Source organism: Petaurus breviceps, unplaced genomic scaffold (assembly GCF_028583685.1).
Source record: "Petaurus breviceps papuanus isolate PSGF00001 unplaced genomic scaffold, PetGlider_PUasm1.0 208, whole genome shotgun sequence".
In the NCBI taxonomy this organism is placed as follows: Eukaryota; Metazoa; Chordata; class Mammalia; order Diprotodontia; family Petauridae; genus Petaurus; species Petaurus breviceps.
Genome location: NW_027185852.1, coordinates 19413363 through 19435637, shown reverse-complemented (window position 1 = coordinate 19435637; position 22275 = coordinate 19413363).

Here is a 22275-nt window from a genome sequence, read left to right as displayed (position 1 = left end):
GGAGAAGGGAGATTTCAGACGTGGGAGAGGCTGTGTGTTCTCACAAGCCTCCTTTATAAACCTGGGACATGCACTGCTGTGGAAGAGAGACATGTTTGCTATTAAGGAGGGGAAAGTCCTGTGAAGTGAGCAGAGTGCTAGATCAAGGGCAAGGGCATCAAGGAGGCACAGTATCTGGGTTCGAATCTCACTGGATATCTGTGTGACCTTGGGCAATGCCCCTGGAATGCGGTTTCCTCACAATAATATAGCATAGGTAAGTACACTTAAGGGTGCAAAGCACTTGACAAATATCTTATTTTTATCTTCACAACAACCTGGGAGACAGAATGACTATTACCCCTATTTACAAGGCAGGTGGGGAAGACAGTGCCCTCTGGGACTATGAAGTATTGGACAAATCCTGCTTCATTAAAAGGGCAACATGGCACCTTCATTGTGACCTCATGGTGGTTCCATACCCAGACCCCAATTTTGCAGGTTTCACCCATTATAAGTTTCAGATGAATGATTTTTTTTTGCGGGGGGGGGGGACTCAGGAAAGATGGTGTGTTAGTTTTATGACCCAGAATCCTCTAGCATTACCTCACTTAATGAGTCGAGGCGAATAGTGGTTAAGTGACTTGGCCAGGGTCACACAACTAGTGTCAAAGACTAGATTTGAACCTGGGTTGTCCTGACTCCAGGTCCAGCACTCTGTGCACTTTGGTGCCCCCAGAGGGCTCTATAAAATGAGAGGGTTGGGCCAAGCTATCTCTTAAGCACCCCAACAACTCAGAAGTTTTATGCTCTCTCACATCCATGAGGGGGGAGGAAAGATACAAGCTGGTTCTGAGGCTGGAGACCTTGAGTTGGGCTCAGAAAGAGCCCAAGTACCTTAGCATGTATTTACTGCTAATGTGACATTAGGCAAAGCACAACCTTTCTCAGCTTCAGTTTCCAGTCCTAGATCTGGAGGTCGTGTCTCATCCCAGGGTGCACAGATAGGTGATGTCAGAAGTGGGACGTGGGACTCAGGATTTTAATCCTGGTGTTGATACTTGGAACGCAGGTGACTTCAGACAAATCCTTTGATCTCTTTGGGTGGTTTCCTCCTTTGTAAAATGAAGAGACAGTTTAGCCCAGGAGACAGAATGATGCATCGGGAGTGAGGAAGATCTGGGCTCAAGTCTCCCCTCCAACACTTATTAGCTGTGTGACCCTGGGCTAGTCACTTAACCTCAGCCTGCCTCAGTTTTCTCATCTGTACAATGGAGGTAATAATAGTAACTATCTTGCAGGGTGGGTTGTGAGGCTCACATGAGATATTACACATGAAATTTCCCCAAATTTATATACTATGTAAATGTTAGTTATTATCATCATCTTCAAAAAAAAATTCAACCACTACGCTTTTGTAAGGTACTTTCTGTGTGCCAGGCCCTGGAGCCCCACAGACTGAACAAAAAGAGTCCTTCACATCAAAGACCTTGTGTTCATTCCCTCATTATCTTCCAGGGTTCTTTCTACATCTGTAGTGATAAAATTTCTGGCCACAACTACAAGTAATGCATATTAATGCTTCATAAATTGAACTTTGAATTGAACTTTGCAAAGAGTGCAAAATGCCAGCTCTCCTTCTTAGCTTTCCCTTCCTATCTTAAAGCCCTCAAAGCTATTATATTGAAATATACGTATCAAAGTATACGTTTAAACAAACAGGCAAGCAGAAACACAGTTCCAGAGCCTGATCTCTAAATGTTTTACGAGATCCAAAGCTATGATCTGAAACTTTTGCTGAACTTGGATCTGATTTCAAATCCCAGTTCTTATACTTACTACCTGAGACCTTGGGTAAGCCATTAGCTTTCCTGGGCCAAAGTCTGCTCAAATGTAAAGGAAGTTTGAATTAGATGACCTATCAAACCTCTTCCAGTTCAAAATTTATCATCTTGTGCCCTTAGAATGTAAGCTTTCTGAGGGAATGGAATGTTTTGTTTTTGCACTGGTGTAAGGTGTCTCTAAGTGCCCTTTGAATGTTTACAATTCTCCAGCAAATGAATGAGAGATGCCTTTTGGGGCAGCCATGAGCTGATTTCAGAGAGACTGTCATTGCTCAAAAATTGGCTTAGGAGTGGGGTGGTGTTTCATTTTTTGGAATTGCCTTCAGAATCTATGATATCCTTTTGAATACCCATGTTGGATTAATATTTTGGGGTATGGATTTGATTCCTGCAGACTGCCCAGTGTTTGGTGATTAAGGTAAGTGGGTGCCAAAGCCTTCCCATTCTAAAAGTTATCCAGCTTGGTTTCTGTCATAATATATTGAGCCATAGAAAAATGGCTGAATGCCCACCTTCCAATCACTTCTTAATCTGACTACAGAACAGCATTGGCTGGTATATAAATATAAATAGATAGATGGATGGATGGATAGATGGATAGATAGAAGCCAAGAGACACAACTCATTGGCTGAATCCCAGACCAAACCTCAGCCCATGAGGAGGTGCCAACTCTGCCCCAATAATCCTTTTTTTGGTTTGCTTTGGTTTTTATATGCAGGACACAGAGAGTACCAAATAATGAAGTCACTGACCCTCTCTCTCCTACCCCCCATCTTCTGAAGTTAAAAGCGAAAATTAATTATGCACCATCCCAACTATTAGCTATAGACCAGTATTTCTATCACCTAAAACTTAATAGGATCTTAAGATTTAGAACTGAAAAACATCCAAGCTCCTGATTTTACATGTGAGAAAACCAAAGCCCAGAGACTTTCCTAAGCTTAACACATTTACATGGCAGAACTGACTCCAAATCTAGTCCTTTTTGGATTAAAATACACTGCTCTGATTCACTGCAAAATTCTCTTGCAACATTAGTTCTCATCTGCACGATGCCTAAGTTAATGTTCTGCAGTCTGGTGAATTAGCCAAAACTTGCTTAATCCACTCCTCCTCCCTGTCTACTGTGGGGGCTCAGCCTGCTGTGATAATGCTAAATATAATAGTCGAGAAGGGTCTGGGAACTCCTGACCCTCATGGCTTTTTGTAATCGTAGAGAGAAAGAATAGGGCTGATCTGAAAAAGATAATAGAACTTGCATCTATGTAATTCTTGACTCTCAAGGCACTCTTATGATATACTTGCTATTATCCCCATTTTATAGATGAAGGAAGTGAGTCTGAGAGAGGAATCACTTGCCCAGGGTCACACAGCTACTAAGTGTCTGAAGCTGGATTTAAATTCAGGTCTTTCTCTCTCCAAGTCTAGCACTTTACCCACCAAGTTACCAGATGTCTTGTATGCATTTCTGTTAACTTGTTTAGGAAAATGAACATCACCAATAACAAAGCCCACTTCTTCCATGCAGAGAGGCAGCTGTGGTGTCTTGGAAACTTACCAGCTGTGTGACTCTGGACTGGTCACCTAACCCCTTTGGCGAGACTCTGTCTTATCATTCTGAGAATGAGGATAACACTTAGTGCCCATCTCCCAGGATTGCTATGAAGGTCTTTTGGAGTACAGTAAGCAAAACCCCTCCCAGACCTTAAGTACTTTATAAGGCCAGATTTCATTATCATTGGGCACTTGGTTCACTTGTCTTTAGTGCAAAAGTTCAAGAAATGAGAAAGAGAGTTCCGGAAACAGCTTGCCTCTGTCTTTAGTTATTTTCTAAAGTGGATTTTTGTTTAGAAGAAATGAAACAATAGCTAGCTTTCTCTGCTGTTCCTTAGGTATGTGGTATGTGGGTAGGTTAGGTAGGAATTCCTCATTAAATCAGCATTCAAGGGATCGGGGGAGGACAGTCAGCAGCAAAGGTATTTATCCAAGCTTAAAAATGAACTGCTGAAGGCAGACTAGAACTTTAATTTATGTAATCTGGTATTAATTGATTTTTTTCTTGTGCAAAACTAATCAAAATTCATGTTTTAGGGTAAAATTTCCCTCCACAATTTGGAGACATCAGTGCATCATAGAATTTTGAACCTCCAAGGGACATTAGGACATGGAATGTTGGAGAATAAATTACAAAAAAAATCATAGCAGGGAGAGATCTAACTAAGACCATGATAGTCAGTTAACATACGTTTATTCAGTACCTACAATATGCTGGGCAATGTCCTAAGTGTTGGGATATAAAGAAGCAAGGAGTAGCCCGTGCCCTCAAGGACCACATAAAGGTGGTACAGCATAGGTCTAAAATCAGCTGAGAGCAGAAGTCCCTGGCAGCTGGGGGTGAGGGGAGCCAGGAGAGGTCGCTTAATGCTGATGGGACTGAAGTTGACTCTTGAAGGAATTCTGAGAACCAAAGGGATGATGAGAGGTGGGGAGGCAGAGCCCTCAAGCAGTACAAAGTCTCAGAGGTAGGGAGAGGATCATTAGTGAACTCTGAGCAGCCAAAGGTAGCTGGATGACTTTAGAACTACGCAATGGAACGTTAGAGTTGGGAGGAACCTCAGAGATCATCTAATCCAAACTACTCATGTTATAGATGAGAAAACTGACACCCAGAAGGGAAGATACTTGCCCTTAGTGGCAGAGCCAGGAGAAACGTCTGTGGCTCAGGAAAGCCAACTCGACATCCTTTTAAACAATCCTGCTTCTCCAAAGCACTTTCTTGGCATAGGTCCCTGCTTGTAGAAACCTTGTTCTAGGATGGAAGATTGTTGGAATTTTTTTTGCCTTCATTTTGGGAGGGCAATTGGGGTTAAGTGACTCACCCAAGGTCACATGGTTAGATTTTGCGTTAAGTACCTGAGGTCAGATCTGAACTCAGGTCCTCCTGACTACAGGGCCAGCACTCTATTCGCTGCACCACCTAGCCGCCCTGAAATTTGGTCTTACAGATGAATGTATGAAGGCAGCCAAAGGATGAGAATGTCTGGTGATCTTTGAGTTCTGATAGTTGGCATTCTAAGGGTTATGTTTCCTAGAGGAGCATGGGAAAACAATTTAAAAAGCATCCTTGAGAGTACTTTACATGTAGTGAGGGCATGGTGCCATCAAGAGGTGGCATCCTACTGAATTGAGAAGATTAGGAAGCATTCCCCTACCCTGACACCAGGACCTTGGTCCAGCAATAATCCCTACTTCTTTTCTCCATCTTCAGTCTTCCCATCTCTCTCTCTCTGTCTGACTTTCCAGCTTCCTACAAAATACCCACCCCAGTCTAAGAAAGAACCTTTCTGTCCTCATCTAGTGACTGGCATATTACCCACTTTTTTCCATAACCAAACTTCTTTTACAAACCATCTCTACCTATTGCCTTCACTTTCTTATCACCCAGTCTTTTCTTGAAATGTTGAGACCTGACTGCCTAAACCACTCTGCTGAAACTGTTTTCCTTTAAAAAAAATTACTATTGCCTTTTGTGTTCCCAACACATCGATTTCTTATTGTATCCCTTGTAACAAAGATTTAAAAAAAGAAAGCATAAAAATAACTCTAGCAAAAGCAACCTACAGGTGAATTGTGCCTGACAGTGTATACGCTACTGCAGACCTATGGTCCCCCACCTCTGCAATAAAGGTCAGAAGGTGCATTTCCTTAACTCTTCTTTGAGTCCAGGTTGGCCAATATAATTACAAACTTCAGTTTCATTTTATAACTCTTTCCATTTATAATATTGTGACACTGTTTTCTGAAAGGTCATCATTTGCCTCTGAATATAGACAAGAAATGGTTTCTCCTCTCGTCACCTGCAGCCACTAATTCTCATTCTCTGTGCAATATTGATTTTTTTTTTGAGGCAATTACAGTTGAGTGACTTGCCCAGCATCACACAGCTTATATCTGAGGTCAGATCTGAACTCAAGTCTTCTGGACTGCAGAACCAGTCCTCTATCCACTACAGCTGCTCCAATGTTGAATTCTTTGGGTCACTCTATTTCCTCCGCTAAGACGTTGTCTTGGTTTTCCTCTTACGTCTTTTACCATGATCTCTGTGTCTGTGTCTGGATTCTTGTCCCTCTTCCTGGTCCTTCAAAGTAATTGTTTCCCAGGAGTATGTCCTTGACCCCCTTCACTTCTCTCTCCCTCTGGGTGGTCTTATTCTCACCCCAGACTTCTGTTACATATATGAAAGAAATCTCACAAATCTCAATCTCTTTCTGGTCCAGTCCAACAGGTATTTATTAAGCAAGGCCCCTTGAAGGTCTGGGAGGACCTTCTTTTGATGCCTCCTCTCCCAAGCTGGACTCTGTCTTCCCCTCAGGGTTCTAAGGGTACTCCCACCGGGGTTGCTGAGTTCTTTCTAATACCATCAGATTGATCCCTCATCTTGGTGTGTTCTCCCTGTTGTCAGTCCAGTGACAGTATTTTCCTTATATCATGGACTGACCCAGTGATTAGTACCTTGATATAATTTGATCAAAGAACATTAATTAGCTTTACCAAGAAGTTACACCAAGAACTCCCTTCCCCCTAAGGGCATATTCTCCACTATAGCACCCCACCCCTCAGTGGACTTAAACTTTAATTTTGCCACAAAGCACTCACCCCCCCCCCCAAGTTTCCTTCTAAATGCAGGGTAGGAAGTCATCTTTCTGAAAATGGCCCCCCGGCTGCTCACCAGTCTGCTCCTTTTACTCTTGGCATCCATTCCACAGGCCAATCCATGGGGTGGCTCTAGCAGCAAACTCCTTTCTGGCCCATTCAAGATTTCATAGGACCTTTGCAACAACAAAAAGTGAGAACATTTTATGAATATGTTTGTACATATATGTCCTTTATGTCTCTCTCTTTTTGATCTAGGTGGGGGGAGAGGGTATACCAACTAATGCTGTCATTGGGTCAGTCAATCAACCAACAAGCATTTATTAACCTTCTACTGATTGCCAGGCACCACTGGGCAAGCATTGGGAATACAAATACATACACAATATTCATATTGGTGCTTTTTCAGGGGTAGCAAAGAAGTGGAAACGAAGGAGATTCACATAATTAGCAAAATAGCTGAACTTATGATAAGTGAACAAAACCTTCTACTATTACTCTGTAAGAAATGCTAAGAAAGAGAGACTCAGAGAAGCATGGAAGACTTCCATGAACTGATGTGGAGAGAGAATGATTTATACCACGTTACAACATCGTAAAGAAAAGTAGCATTGTAAGACCCAAGGTCTCCAGCCAATGCAATGACTTCAAAGGACTGATGATGATGAAGCCCACCTATTGTCACCTGACAGAGAGGTGATGGCAGGATGTAGGACAGGACAGAATTTTTGGAAAGGTCGATGTGTAAAGCACTGTTGCTTGTCCATTATTACCTATGACAAGGGAGGGATTTTTTTTTTAATTGGGAAAAAAGGAGTTGATCATGATACTCCTTGATCAGAAAAAGAATATGTGTGAAGCATTTAAAACAATACACAAGAGAAGACGCAAGAAAGTTCAGTGACAAATATCAACAAGCCTTAAAATAAATGTATCGAGATGGTAAATGTATGTTTAAAATGGAAATAAGAAGTACTTAGTGGAGATTTATAGTTTTCTTTGCAATTTTCTTTTTGGGGTCTTTGTTCATAGATATATTTGTCAAATTCAAAATAATTTTTTAATTTAAGGGATTTAAAAAAAGACCTTACAAGGTCACCCCTGGTCCATTCCATCCCCAGCACTCAATCAGCCCAGGCCAGGAAAGGATGAGTGGATGGAGGTCTAGAGGCCGTTGCTATGTTCACATCCGGGTGTCAGCCTGGAGATGGGGGGAGGGGAAGATGAACATTTGCAGAAGGAGCATCCTGTCTCTGCTCCTGCCCCTCTCTCCCCACCTGGAGGCTTACAGCAGTTATTGCCTCACTCATTCAAACCCAGTCAGCAAAAGAGTGACAGGGAAGGCTGTGGTCCTTTATGACACTCTCCGTGCCTACCCAGTTCCAGGTCAGTAGAAAATTCAAAGTCCCTTCCTTCCCCAGACAGCACGCAGTTATGAGATGCCCGTACATGCCCTGATTACAGCAGGCATGGCCTACTGTACGTCCTCAAAAGGAATGGGCTACAAAAGCCAGTAAAAACAAACAAAACCAAAACCCCCAAACACCCTGACCCTCACAAAGCTAACATTCTACTTGAGGTGGGAGGAGATACAAAATGTAAAATGAGAAGCACTTGTGTGAGAATTTGAGAAAGACAAAGGTGGTACTAATAAACAGATGTAGGGGGTCTATGAGCTTGGTTTTTTAAGTATTTGGATAGCTGAGTTTCAATATAATTGGTTTCCTTTGCAATCTGATGTATTTTAGTTTATACATTTAAAACCATGACTGAGCAGCGGTCCACGGGCTTCACCAGGCTGCCCTACTGGTCTGTGATACAAACATGGTGAAGAGTCCCTGAGGGGAATCAGGGAAGGCTTCCCATAGAAGGATGCATGGGAACAGAGCCTGGAGGGAAGTCCGTGGTTTTCAGAGGTGAAGGGGAAGACAAGGGGCACTCCTGATGTGGGGGCCAACATGGATGGAATGCCAAGCTCTAAGGACATAAAGAGGGGAGTTTGGTAGGAACACAGAGTATGTGAGGGGGAGTAATGTGGAACAAGCCTGGGAAGGAAGGCTGGAAGCAGACCTGGCTGGGCTCTGGACGTCAATGTGAGGAGGTGCATATTTTCCTAGAAGGCGGGACCTCCTCACCACGTTCCAAGTCTACATTTCTCACTCCTTGCAGGACAAGAACCTCGCAGATTGTGTATACCACAGAGAGCATTGTGGGGATGTTGTAGAGTCTGTCTGTGGTTCCATTCAATCTGGCAGACTTTTGTGGAGTGCTCCTGTATGCCAAGATGAGGGAGATACAAAGACAAATGAGAATCAATCCCTGTCCTCAAGTAACTTACTTTTTTGGGGGTGGGGCAGGGATACAGGATTTTATAGTAGAACACACGCCTCTCGAGGGCAGGGGCCGTTCCCTTTTCTTGTCTGTGTCCCCAGGGTCTCTCATGCTGCCTAGGCTATCAGAGGCAACCAATAAAGTTTTGTGGATTTGTCATTTGAAATAATTAAGACTGTGCCTGTGATTTCACTGGGATAGGAAAATCCTGGATGGGGAAATCCCCTCTAGGTGGGCACCTTCTCTGCAATCTATCATTTTAGAGATGGGTATGAGGGAGGACAGAGAGGAGGAGGAAGGGCTGACTCTGGGCTAACACATCTTGGTGATTAGGATTCTGGCAGTGCCTTAACAGAAGGAGGGAGGCCTGGATGGGCAGCAGGTTTCGGAAGGGAAGATAATGAGCTCGGTTTTGAACGTGTTGAGCTGGAAAGGCTGAGAGCACATTTAGGAGGAGACAGCAGGAAGCTGATGGCGTGTGACTGGAGTTCAAGAGAGGGATTAAACCACCAAATTGACCATGTCTCGGTCTCACGTTTTTCATTTTATAGTCACTGTCTTTATTCCAGGCCACGACCTGGTAGATTCTCATGGAATCAGAACTATGGGGGAAGGGACTTCAGAACTGCATAGAATGTCAGAAGATCCCATGGTAGAGAGGGGATTTTGAAACAGAGTGTAACATGGAATGTTAGACCCTGGAATTTTTTGCATTGGAAGGGTCCCTAGCCCATGGAATATTAGAACAGAACACAGAAGGTGGCTGAGTGGATAGAGCTTTAGATCTGGAATCAGGACGACATGAATTCAAACGGAGACTCAGACATATTAGTGATATGGCCCTAGGGAAGTCACTTAGCCTCTGTCTGCCTCAGCTTCCTCCTTTGAAAATATGGACAATAATTATCCCTCCCTCCCAGGGCTGTTGTGAAGAAAAACAATGAAATAATTTTGTAAATTGCCTTGAAAGTCTTAGAGCACTATGTGAATGCCAACTGTTCTCATCATCCTCATCAGGAGGCGAGGGTAAGAGCTGACCACAGGCATAAACACCATAGAAAATGGGAAATCTAGTAATCCAGTGGAGAGGAACCTTAGAAGGGAAAATTACACCATTTAGAACCTAATCTGTTAAAGCTTAAACGTCATGTTGACTAACCTTATTTTACAGGGGAGGAAACTGAGGCCCAGATGTGAAATGGCTTACCACACAGCCAAGCAGTCTTCTTCCTTTAAGTCCAATGCTGCTGGTATTGCATCCATTGTCTTATTTTTTTCATTCCTTCCTCCTCTAGGAAAGCATTATTATTGGGAGCATTCACAATGGAAGCCGGTAATAGGTGTAGGTAATCTGGAAACCCATCTCTGTGGCTCTGAGGTCCTGTATTGTCATCAGCAAACATCCATAGACCCTTGCGAAGGGGTGTTTAGTTCCTTCGTTTATCCAACTGGCGCTCTAGAAACAACAATATTAATAATGATATATCTTATATTGCCTTGAGATTTGGCATCCAGGCCACGTCTTCTGATATCCGTGCTGGTTTTCTCTGGCCAATTGTTTAACTTCCCTGTGCCCGGGAAGCTTTCTAGGACTCTAAGTTAGAGACAAGTAGCTCCTCTGTATTGATGGAAAGAGTTTCCACCCCAGGAAGTTCCCAACACCAGTGAAGTCTGGACCAAAATATCATGACAATAACCTATAAGACGTCATCCTTGCCCTCATGGAACTGATGCCTGAGCCAGCATTGTCCTGGGCTCCCCGAGTCCTTCTCACCTGAATTTATTTGCCATGTTCTCAGTTGTTAAGACGTCAGAGGAGATGGATGGGCAGCCAGCCCCGGCTGCGTCCGAGACCAGGCGTCATCTGATCCTGGTGTGACAGCTTGGGGGGAGGTTCTGCCTGCCTCGCCTTGGCCCAGTTTCGCCACCTAATGTCCCCAGCATGTGTGATCGTGATTGCTTTGGAAGGTGGCTGCTGGATCTGAGCAAGCGTGCTGCTTGGCCTCTATCCATGGAACAAAATGGGCTGGCATTCAGTTGCCCTGAAATGTTCCCCAGAGAACAGAGGAGGCAGAGGCAAGTTAGATGGCCCTCACTTGCCACTATGGTATATGGCCCCGGATGCAGTTTTAAGCCATAGATTTGATGGTTAAGTTCTCCTTCCACAGTTAGCACTTGCTTGAAGGGCCTGGGTGTTTTCTCCAGCTCACTCTGTTCTCTCCTTGTTCTGACCGAGCGAGGTTTATACTCCTTCTGTAACATCCCACTTGCTTGTGGAGCAGGAAGGCAGCCCCTTCTTCCTGGAGCTCTGCTTTCTGACCAGCCACTCCCTCACCCTGGGATTTCTGGGCTCACACTAGCCTGTGATGCCCTGGTGGTTGTGTTAGGTGTTGTCAGCAAAGACAAAGTAAGGAATCCTATGGGACTTCGGTGTCACAGAATGATGTGTCTCTGAAGAGTCTACTCCTTCAGGTGACTTCCTCTATTCTCCCATGTGCTGTGTCTCTGGAGACAGTTTTGTGCACCAGCCTATGCCCAAAGTTGCCTAAGGCTGTGGCCCCTGAGCACCCTTCATGGGTGGGCGGTGATTAAGGGTACCACATCACAACAGCATCCTTCTGCCTTGGTCTCACCTTATCACAGGGTCATTGAGTGAAAACCAGAAAGGGGTCTCACAGTCTTCTAGTCCACCCTCCTTATTTTATATGAGGCTTAGTGAAGAAAAGTGACTTATCCAGGTTCTCTGCTTCTGATTCCTACACTCTTTCCATTGTACCATGGGGTACTTCTCCATTCTCATTCTCACTAGCATGTCTGTGTTAAAAGTTTTGGAATTCTGACAGCCCGAGGCCCTGGGATCCTGACAATATCCTCCATTTTAGTGTTTTGTGTGGTTATTTGCATAAAGTTTTATACAGGGCGTCCCAAAAACTTTAGTGCATTTTTTTTTAAAGCAATCGGGGTTAAGTAACTTGCTCAAGGTTACACGGCCAGGTGTTTCTGGGTGGGTGCTAAGTGTCTGAGCCTGGGATTCGATCTCCAGGTCTTCTCACCACTGGAGCCGGTGCTCTTACTCGCTGTGCTACCTGGCCGCCCCAACTTTAGTGCATTTTTAAGCTTTAATAGCTACCAAATGAAAAGTTATTAAATCATAAAACAGTACAAACAGCCTGTATATATATATTAGTTTTATCTCTCCAACTAGAGTCAATAGAATTTGGGAAGGAGAATGTTGTATACTTCTTTTCTGTCCCACATACTAAAGCACATTTAAGTTAATCCCTCAAAAACCTATGGAATTGAATGAGTATGTATCCGTAAGCCATAGATTAAAAGCTTCTAATCTAATCCAACAAGCATTTACTTAGTACCTTACTTAGGTAGCCAGGTAGCACAGTGGATAGCATACTAGGCTTGGAGTCATGAACACCTGGGCTCAAATTCAGCCTTTGGGACGTAATAGCTGAGTGACCCTGGACAAGTCACTTAACCTATATTTCATTTTCCTTATTTGTAAAATGGGGCTAATAATAGCACCTGCCTCTCAGTATTGTTATTATGAGGATAAACCAGATCATATTTATCAAATGCTTTGTTATTATTGCTGGGCACTGTCCTAACTCTGGCAACACAAAGTGAAAAATGGTCCTGGCTTAAGAGCACACGTCTCTATACAATGTGCAGACGTTTAAATACATACATGATACTCTGAGGAGCAGGAAGGGGGCACATCCACCTGCTAATCCTCCCCCTTTCTGCAGGCTGACTCCCAGTTTTACCAATCCATTGAAATTGCCTTCTCCTAGACTGCTCTTCATCGACAGATCTTTTTGTCATTCTCCCCCTTCACCTCTCTGCTACATTTAGCCCTGAATCACCCCCTTGAAGCCCTCTCATCCCTCAGAGTCTATGATATTAGACTCTGCTTAATTTCTTCTTCCTCTTTGACTGCCAAGTGTCCTCTGCCTCCTCCCATTCCTCAAATGTAGCATTTTCCCAGTTTTCATCATCTCTTCACTCTCTACCCTCTGTCCTTTAGCAGTTCTCCTCTGCTCATAACTTCAAGTTTATCTCTATGTACATAATGGCCAGATCTTATCTCCGGTCGTGACTTCCCCTGTGAGCTGCAGCTCTAAATTTCCAGTTGCCAATTGGACATCTTTACCTGCGTATCCCACAGGTATGCCCAACTCCAGATGTCCATAGTGAACTCTTCGTCTTTTCTCCCAAACCAGTTCTTTCTGTCTTCTCTATCTTGGCAAACGAGACCACTCAGCTTGCAAACATTTTCAGTCCCTGCAATAAATCCATTGCCGACATCACTGGATTCTGCTTCTACAATGTCTCTCAATCTGCCCTTTCCTTTCTGTTGCCTTTGTCATCACCCTAGTTAAGGTCCTCCCTGACTATTGTAATAATCACCTGGACCATTGCAATAATCTCCATATGGAGTTCTCCATCACTGTCTCATCCCTCTCCAAACCATCCTGCGTGGGTCACTGGTCATCTTGGCAATACACAATTCTATGCAAAATACTCCCTTATTCACAACTTGCAGGGGTTTCTTATTGTATAGGAAATAGCATTTCACATATTTAGCCTAACCAAAAAAAAGTTCAATGTCAGTGGGGTAAAAAAAAAAAACGAATGGATTTGAAGAGCACATAAATTAGGCTAGAAACCCTGGTTCAAAATTGTTCATGAAATTATCCAACCTTACAAAAAAATCAACATCAGTGTTGGACTCCATATTTGATACTGGCTTTTGCAGTAGTGAACCATCTGTCCCGGGAAATTTCATAGGCTGATTATAATTTGTGAAATTATATCTTTTGAATTACCAGGTGGAGAAACATTTCCTTATGTTGCTAATTCACTGGTTGACTTCATCCTGCAGCCCCTTAACATCCATCGAATTGGAGTCCGCACTGATGTCTCTTTAATCATCTGGTCTGAAATCATACTGGGGATGGGAATCAGGTTCACTGGTCTGTTAAATGGAATCACAGACTCTCAGTGCTAACAGAGATCCTGGTGGCCATCCAGCTCAACCAGTCTTCACAGGAATCCCATGACAGCGTCCCCAAAGGGTGGTCATCTGGCCATTGCTGGAAGACCTCCAGCGACGGGACCCACTGACCCCCAGCTCCACTTTGGGATGGTTTCATTGGTAATAAGATTTCACAACCCCTTAAGACTTCCACCCACTGCTCCCAGTTCAGCTCTCTGGGGCCAAGCAGAACAAAGCTAATCCCTCTACAAGACAATGCCTCAAATACATAAGAGGCAGCTGCCCCTCTGTCCAGGTATTCTCGGTTCTCTCACGCAATACTCATTGCAAAATAGAGAAGTATGAAATAGAAATCAACGGATGGAAGAGATGAGTGTTTGATAAACCCACACTTTCTAAACCCTGGACAGCTTATTGTGCAAAGAGTGATCGATTTGGAGTCTGAGAGACTGAATTCCAATCTTGGTTTTTCCAGTTACACCCTGGATGACTTTGGGCAGATTGCTTCATTCCTCAGGCCTCAGTTTCTCCATTATTTCCTCATATTTTTGTTCCATTGATTGCTCTCTCTATTTTTTCTAGCACCAGACAATTTTTTTTAATCATTATTGCTTTATGGTACACTTTGTCCAGGAATTACTTCCATCTTACAATTGAGGTAACAGAGGCTATATCTTATTCAAGATGACAGAGTCAGTACCTGAATAGGGACAAGGGACACCAATCCTTCTAGGATACTGTGTTGTAAAACACTGGCTCCCATCAATCATTTCATCTTGGAGATGGAGGTTTGTGCAGTCTGCAACCCTGATAGTAAAGATTACTCAAAGTAAAGATTGCTCCTCCTATTAAGCATAAGGTGACCCTCTGGGTCAATGACCTCACTGAGGATTCATCTGCTCATCTTGTTTCTAGAGTCTTTGGCAATATCTATAGCAGTGCAAGAGAGGGGCAGGCAGGCTTAAAGGCTTGAATACTGGTGTGGCTACTTAAGAGTTGTGTGAGTTCATGGAGGTCTCTTCCCCTCTCTGACACAACTTTACTCCAATTTAAAATAAATGGGTTAGCCTAGAAGACCTTGGGGTTTCTTCTAGCTCTAAATCTTCTATCAACAGGGCTGAGTCTAGACTGTTCACCAGTGCTCCTTTAAGCATGGTGAATAACATTCTGAAGGGCTAGCTTACAGGGAGACAGATGTGGGCTCACCACAAAGAAATCTTCCTGAACAATTAGAACCACTCAACAATGGGATGAAGAGTCTTAGCAGGGAGGGGGAAGGGCCTGCCATTGGAAGTCTTCAAGCAGAGTCCTCCTGGTGAGGCTGTAGATGGAATCCTATTAGGTACTGGATGCATCAAATCATCTCTAAGCTCATCTTCCTTTTCTCTCTTGGTGTGGTCCTGCTTTCTGACCATCTAGACCCCACTGGGAGCTTGGACTCACCCCTGGATTGCCTAGCTCTGATGATCGATCTTTGCTCTTAAGTCTTGCACCGCCCCAGGCCTCCACACCACTTCCTGTCTCCTTGTGATGTTCCCATGTAGGTGCAATTCCACAACCTGTTCAGCATTGCATTATGTGTTGTTTTCCTCCATTAGAATTAAGTTCCTTGAGGACAGGAACTGTCTTGCTTGCTTGTGGATCTGTATCTGTATTTCTCTCTCTCCTCTTCCTCCTCCTCCTTCTCTCCCTCTTTTTCTGTCTCATTTTGTCTATCATCTTTTAATCAGTGATCCTATGCATTTCTTAGTCATCTTGGGAACTAATGGAACTTTGTACCAATTTAGGTAAAAGAAAGGATAAGATCCTTTTAATTCTTATTGTGATGTGGTGATGCTCTTGGCTTGCTGTTAGAATTGTGTACTTTAGCAGATCTAACCAACCTGGAAAGCCTTGGGACAAATATCATGTGATGGATGGGATGACCCTTGTCCAAGAACTAGTCCAGTAAAACTCAAATAAGTTTGTCACCATAATGGCCACAAGATCAATTTTTAGCCACAGAAATTCACAAAAATTGGCAAGTGAGGCAAGAAGGTAGGGGCTGGTTGTGATTATGGATCCCTGTGGCATAGTAACAGTTGATGTGGGCTAGGTGTTCTCTTCATGATGCCAGAAAAACAATAGCAGCCACAATGTGCTTAGTTCCCTCGCAGTAAAAGCAAGTTGTCAATTAACTACCTAGCGGGTGTAGTGCATGATTTAGCCACCAGGTGGCACCACCTTCCAGCCACCAGTTCAGTCATTTTGTCTGAAGATGTCCAACATGCAGGCTAGTCGCTGTTCACCAGGTGGTGCTTACTTACAGGGTGCTAGACTCTCCCTCCCACTGGTCTGGAGCCTGTTCAGCCCCTGGCATCTGGGTGCTGGTGGACCCAAGTGAATATTGATCTAGGGAGATGGAGAAAAAAAATCTCCCTGAAATATTAAAGATATTCTCCAGAAATACCCTACTCTTGACTGACCACTCTCAACCACAACGTCTAGATGATGGACATTTTACCGTGTATCTGGTTTATTAAAACAAAGTTAAATACCTGTGAAAGAGATGGCATACTGTTAAACTGGAAAGAAGCTGGGTCATTAGCTCTACTGTCCCTCTGATCCTTCTTCTTGGACCCCCCTCTCCCTCCCAACCAGAGCCTGGAGACAAGGATTAGAGATGGAGGTGCATTGAGGTACATCAGTGAGATTGGCTTGGTTAGCGGTTGAGAAAATGGAAGCAGGGGCGGGAAATCCCTGTGGGTTAGAAATAGCCTTTTTCAGTCTCCCTAGGAGCAGGGTTTTATGACAGCTGCTAGTCTGTTCATGCACATTCCAGTCTATTGTACTGGGCTGCTGATTCCTATCTCCCACCTTGGCTCCTTTGCACTTTGACCCCATTGCCACTCCCAGTCTTTGCCTTGGCCACTACAGCTTTCCAGGATCTGCCCCAACTCCTCTGTTGTGGCTGATGTCACAGTGGCCATGTCAGAAGTCACAAGCAGTAAGCACGTGCAGTTTGTCTGTCCCCCCTGCCCACCTCCCTCAGGCTCACTGACCTGTCCTCTTCTGGCCATGGGGAAGGAATGGAATCACATAGTGAAGGGAGTTAAGAGAGGAAGGTCATGCTGCAGGCTGACACTCTTACCCTATCTCCAGACCTCTCGCATGGCTTCATCCTGATTTAAAACACTCAAGTGACTCAGTTTCCTTTGTGTCCACCTCAGAAACCCTCAAACTCTAGAGTTGAAACACATCCCAAGTCTCTTTGGGGGTTTATCTGTGCCTTTTTCTTACATGACAATCATTTCCAGATAGATCTCTCTTGTCCTCTTAGCATGATGCCTGGTACACAGTAAGCACTTAATAAGTGCCTTTTCATTCATTTATTCATTAAATCTAGATGGTTAAAGATAGAGATCAATCAACCAGAACTGAATATGGTCTAGATGGTGCAGAGGGGGCATAGTATGAGGCATCTAGATGATGTGGTGGCTAGAACAGTGCACCTGCAAGCAGGAACATCTAAATTCAAATCCTGCCTCAGACACTAGCTGCACGCCTTACCTTGGACAAGTCACTCAGCCCCTGTCTGTCTGTCTTATTTCTCTCATCTGTAAAACAGGAATAATAACACCTGCCTCCCATTATTGTTGCGAGACCCAAATGAGATAAAATGTGTAAGGTGAACCTTGTAAAACTTAAAGTTCCATGTCGATGCTAGCCATACTTCGGCACAGTGTCACAGGAGCCAGAAGAGTCGATTTTGAAGCTAGAATGATCAGAGTCCTGCCTCCGATAGGATCTCTATGTCTTTGCACAAATCACTCATGCTTTTAGTGCTTGTGGAGGGAATTTCCACACCTAGACTTGCCTACATAAATAAAATGACCAGTGTTGCTCAATAATAAAATGTGTGCATACATTTTTATCAAATGTTTGAGTTTTATAAAAAAAATGTTTGCTCAGGAGATTAAAAAAAAAAAGTGAATCAATCACATGGTGTGGTGAGAGATGCCTGATGGACAGCTCCATGCTGAGGAAGGCCCCTGGCCCAGAAGGCCACCAGCACACTGGTGGACCCTCCCAGTGTAAACCTGAGGAAGGAGATGGAGAAGAGTCCCATGGGCTGGGCAGGCAGAGATGGTTTGTGGTCTGCATCATTGGTGGGGATATCCACCTCCAGGGATTCAGAGCTGGAGGGGACGTCAGAGATCACTCACATCAAGCCTTCTTGAATCCAGGTACTTATTTCTTCCCTTAAAAAAACCTAATAACAGTATGTCAGAATAAGATTTCCTTTGTATTCCTATCCTATTATATATATGTAAGAGCATGCCCCTGGGAAGGGGTCCATAGGTTTAACCAGCCTGCCTAGGACAGCTAGGTGGTATGATGGGGAGAGGAAGAGAAAGAGAGAGAGAGACAGAGAGAGAGAGCTGGAGTCAGGAAGAACTGAGTTCAAATCTTGCCTCAGACCCTAATCACATGGCCCTAGACAAGTTCCTTAACCACTGTTTGTTTCATTTTCCTCAACTGTGAAATGAGGATAATAATAGCATTTACCTCCCAGAGTTGTGAAGGTAAAAAGCAATAATAATTATAAAGGAATTAGTAGAGTGCTTGGTGCATAGCCGTTACTACAGAAACACTAGTGAGTGTTGTTTTGGGTTCATGACACAAAGAATTTTAAGAACCCCTGAGTGAGATAAATGCTCACAGTTTTTAGGAAATTGAGATCTAGAGCTCACAGAAGTTAAATAAGTGTCAGAGTCAGGGTTCAAGCCCATGTCTTCTGACTCTATGACTGATCACTTTGCACTCTACATTGATGGGATCACAGATCCATTAGAATATTGGAATATATGCAATCTCTCTGCATATATAATCAATATGCATATAGGTAAGCATTACATATATGTATATATTACATATGTGTATGTAGGTCATATATTCATATTTACATATATAGATGTTGTTAGAGAGTGTTTAAGCTTTAATAAACTTAAAACTGCACAAAGATTTTTGTATTGAATATACATATTTTATATGCTCATGTTTGTTATGCATATAATTTCACTAGTTCTTCAAGGTGCAGAAAGCTCTTGCATACAACACCCCAGGGAGACAAGGAGCACAAGAATTTCCCCCATTTTTCAGCTAATGAAACTGTCACTCAGAGAGGTGAATCAATTTGGTCAAGGTCACACAGGGAGCACATTGATCATGGTGGGTAAGATTGTGGAGTGTGTAGGAGGAAATAGGAATAGTTTTCTGCCTCTGGCAGTTTTGGCTATGGATTGGCATGACAGGAATTGAACTGGTCTAACCTTAGTACTAGAGAAGAGATGAGGAGATATATTCACTTCTTTCATTGGAGAGGTAGGGGACTATGGGTGTGGACTACTACATGCATTGCCAAATATGGTCCTTGTGCTGCTTGTTTTCATTTAATCCTTTTTCTTTGTTGTAAAAAAGGGACGACTTGAATTTGACTTAAGGAGGGAATAACATACACACTCACTTGGGTATCTTATCCTACAGAAAAATAGGGGGGAAGGGGAAAGAGGGAGGATAATAGAAGGAAAGGCAGATTGGGCAGAGGGTAGTTAGAAGCAAACACTTTTGAAAGGGGACAGGATCAAAGTAAAAACAGAATAAGTGGAGGGCAGGATAGGATGGAGGGAAATAGAGTTAGTCATTCACATTATAACTGCTATGGAAATGTTTTGTATAACTACAGATGTATAACCTATATTGAATTGATTGTCTTCCCAGTGGGGATGGATGAGGAGGAGAGAAGGGAGAGAATCTGGAACTCAAAGTTTTAAAAACAAATGTTAAAAAAAATTATATGCAACCAGGAAATAAGATATACAGGCAATGGGGTATAGAAATCCATCTTGCCCTACAAGAAAGGAAGGGAGGATGGGATATAGGAGAGGGCAGACTGGGGGAAGGAGTGTTCAGCATGCTTGCCATCTTGGGGGTGGGGGGGTAGGGGAGAGATGGGGAGAAAATGTGTAACCCAAAATCTTGTGGAAATGAATGTTGAAAACTCAAAATAAATAAATAAATTTTTAAAAGAGGGGGCTACTGCATAGGGAAGGAAGGGAGAGTGGAAGAATTGAAATATATCCAAAAATGATAACCTGCCCCCCACCAAGGTATGAATATAATTTCTTTTAAAAAGAAGAAATTGAATTGGTCTGTTATATGGCAGTCATCTCCCACTGACAGAAGTGAAATCATAATTCAGGAATCAGCTTTATTTTATCTTTAATTACAAAGTGCCATCTCTCCAGCCCTCCCACATTTGCTTTCCTTCTATTTGGAAGCCTGCTGAAGACCTTAGAGCAGGCCCCCTTTGGTGAGCTCTTTTGATGCAGGAAATAGTTTGAAAGCTTCTTCCTAGAAGTCAGCCTGCCTTGACTCCTGAATGAAGTCTTTGTAGACAAAGGGAAAAGGAATCTGAGACAAGAAAGCTGTGGAAGACCGAGTGCTGAGGAGGGACAAGGGAGAAATGGAAACAGGGCAGAGAGCAGGGCAAGGCAGAGAGAAGAAGGAAAGAGGGCCATATGCAAAGGAGAATGGGGAGAGCAGGGGGGGAGACGTCGGTGTCTGTATATTTGGTCCCCTTCTGTTGGTTTGGGGTTAATAGAGGTGGGACTCATGAGGAGTTATCCCTGGTTAGTTTGGTCCCAAAGGGCAGCACCAGGAGCAAAGGGTGAAGAAAGTAATTGTCAAGAAGCAAGTTTAAAATTGGGAAAGGGAAAATTACTTAATAATTCGGAGTATCCAGAGGTGAAAGAGGCTGGCCGGACCTCTCATTCCAGGTCAAACCAAGCCTGTACCTCTACCAGGTACAAGATGATGGTGATTGTTTATCAGGTATGGTCTGGACTAGGTGGCTGCTGAGCTCATGGGATCATAAACCAGTAATAGTAAACGACCCCAGAGGTCATCTAGTCCAACCCCCTCATTTCCCAGATGAAGAAATTTAGCCTCAGAATTTAATTGGCTTGACCAAGACCATGCAGATATTAAGAGGCAGATCTGACTTTTGAACACAGGTTATTTGACTCCAAAACTGGCCCTCTTCCTGCTACACTCTCTCTCCTAGTTCTCCTCAATAGGACCCTTTGCTAGGTACGGAATTCTCTGATGCACTTGTTCAAAGGTCAACCTTCCCAACACACCAGCTCTCTAGGACAGAAGATGCAGTCAGAAGAACCTTGAAGGTGGGCCTTGGTTATCACTGAGCCCCGCATCCTTCCTTCCTACCAAATAGATTCACATTTGACTTAGAGTTCCTGACAATTTCCTCATAGATCAAATATTAGAAGTGGCAAATTAGAAGGGAGCAAGATCCTCTGGGAAGCAGGTATAGGGTATAATGTTGGGGACCTCTAACCATCTGCAAGGTTGATGGCATGGAATCATAAACAGTTGGCCCTGGCTGAGTAACAGCCTAAAGCCACGGTGTCTAATACACAACCCACTCACTGCATTGCCACCGCTAACACTCCTGAGTTCATCCTAAACCAAATTAAAATGTAAGGGAGAAAATTAACAAAATAAATGAAATATAGTAGAACAGAGATAATGTTAATATCTGATCTTCTAAATCAACACGCGGCCTTTGGGCATCCCTGTTTATGGTTTAATGGCCCAGTTTGAGTTCCACACCATTGTCTTCAGGTTGCCAGAGACTTTATGACACTCACTTAAATCTAGGAAGAAGTCTGGCCTGCAGCCAACGTGGTGGCATTTTGTGGTCATATGAAAGCCCAGGGACAGGAAAAATGAGGTAGATTTGTGTACATGTGGCAGCCGTGTACAATCTCCAAAAGAGAGATCCCATGAAGAATACCTGCAGACATGCCCATGTCTGGGAAAGGACTTGGGAATGCCCCAAATGCAGCCATGTCCTCTATGAACCCTGGTGCTTCTCTGGAAACTGAGGCACTCTCAAAAGGCAACTCAAACTTCTTAAAGTCTCCACAAGAGCTACAGGTCTATCATTCTCTCAGTATCATTTTTCCTCTTTTGTATATTCCCTACTGTTTACTTACCTCCTTGGTCCCAAACTGGAAACATAAAGCAGTCAAGCACTTGGAGCTGTCCTTTTACCAAAGTGCTGACACTTAGCTGCTTCTGGAACCCTGAGAAAAAGAAAAAAAAAATAAAAACAGACATTGGTTACTGTTCTTCAGTCATGTCTGACTCTGTGACCCCATCTGGGTTTTCTTTGCAATGATACTGGAGTGCTTTGCTATTTCCTTCTCCAGCTCATCCTACAGATGAGGAAACCAAGACAAATAGAGTTAAGTGACTTGCTTAGGGTCACACAGCTGGTAAGTCAGATTTGAACTCAAGTCTTCTTGAGAACTCAAGCCTTCTACAGGTGCAGGGCTCTATCTACTGCCCCAAAGCAGACACTGAATTACCATTTCAAAGTACCATAGTTGATG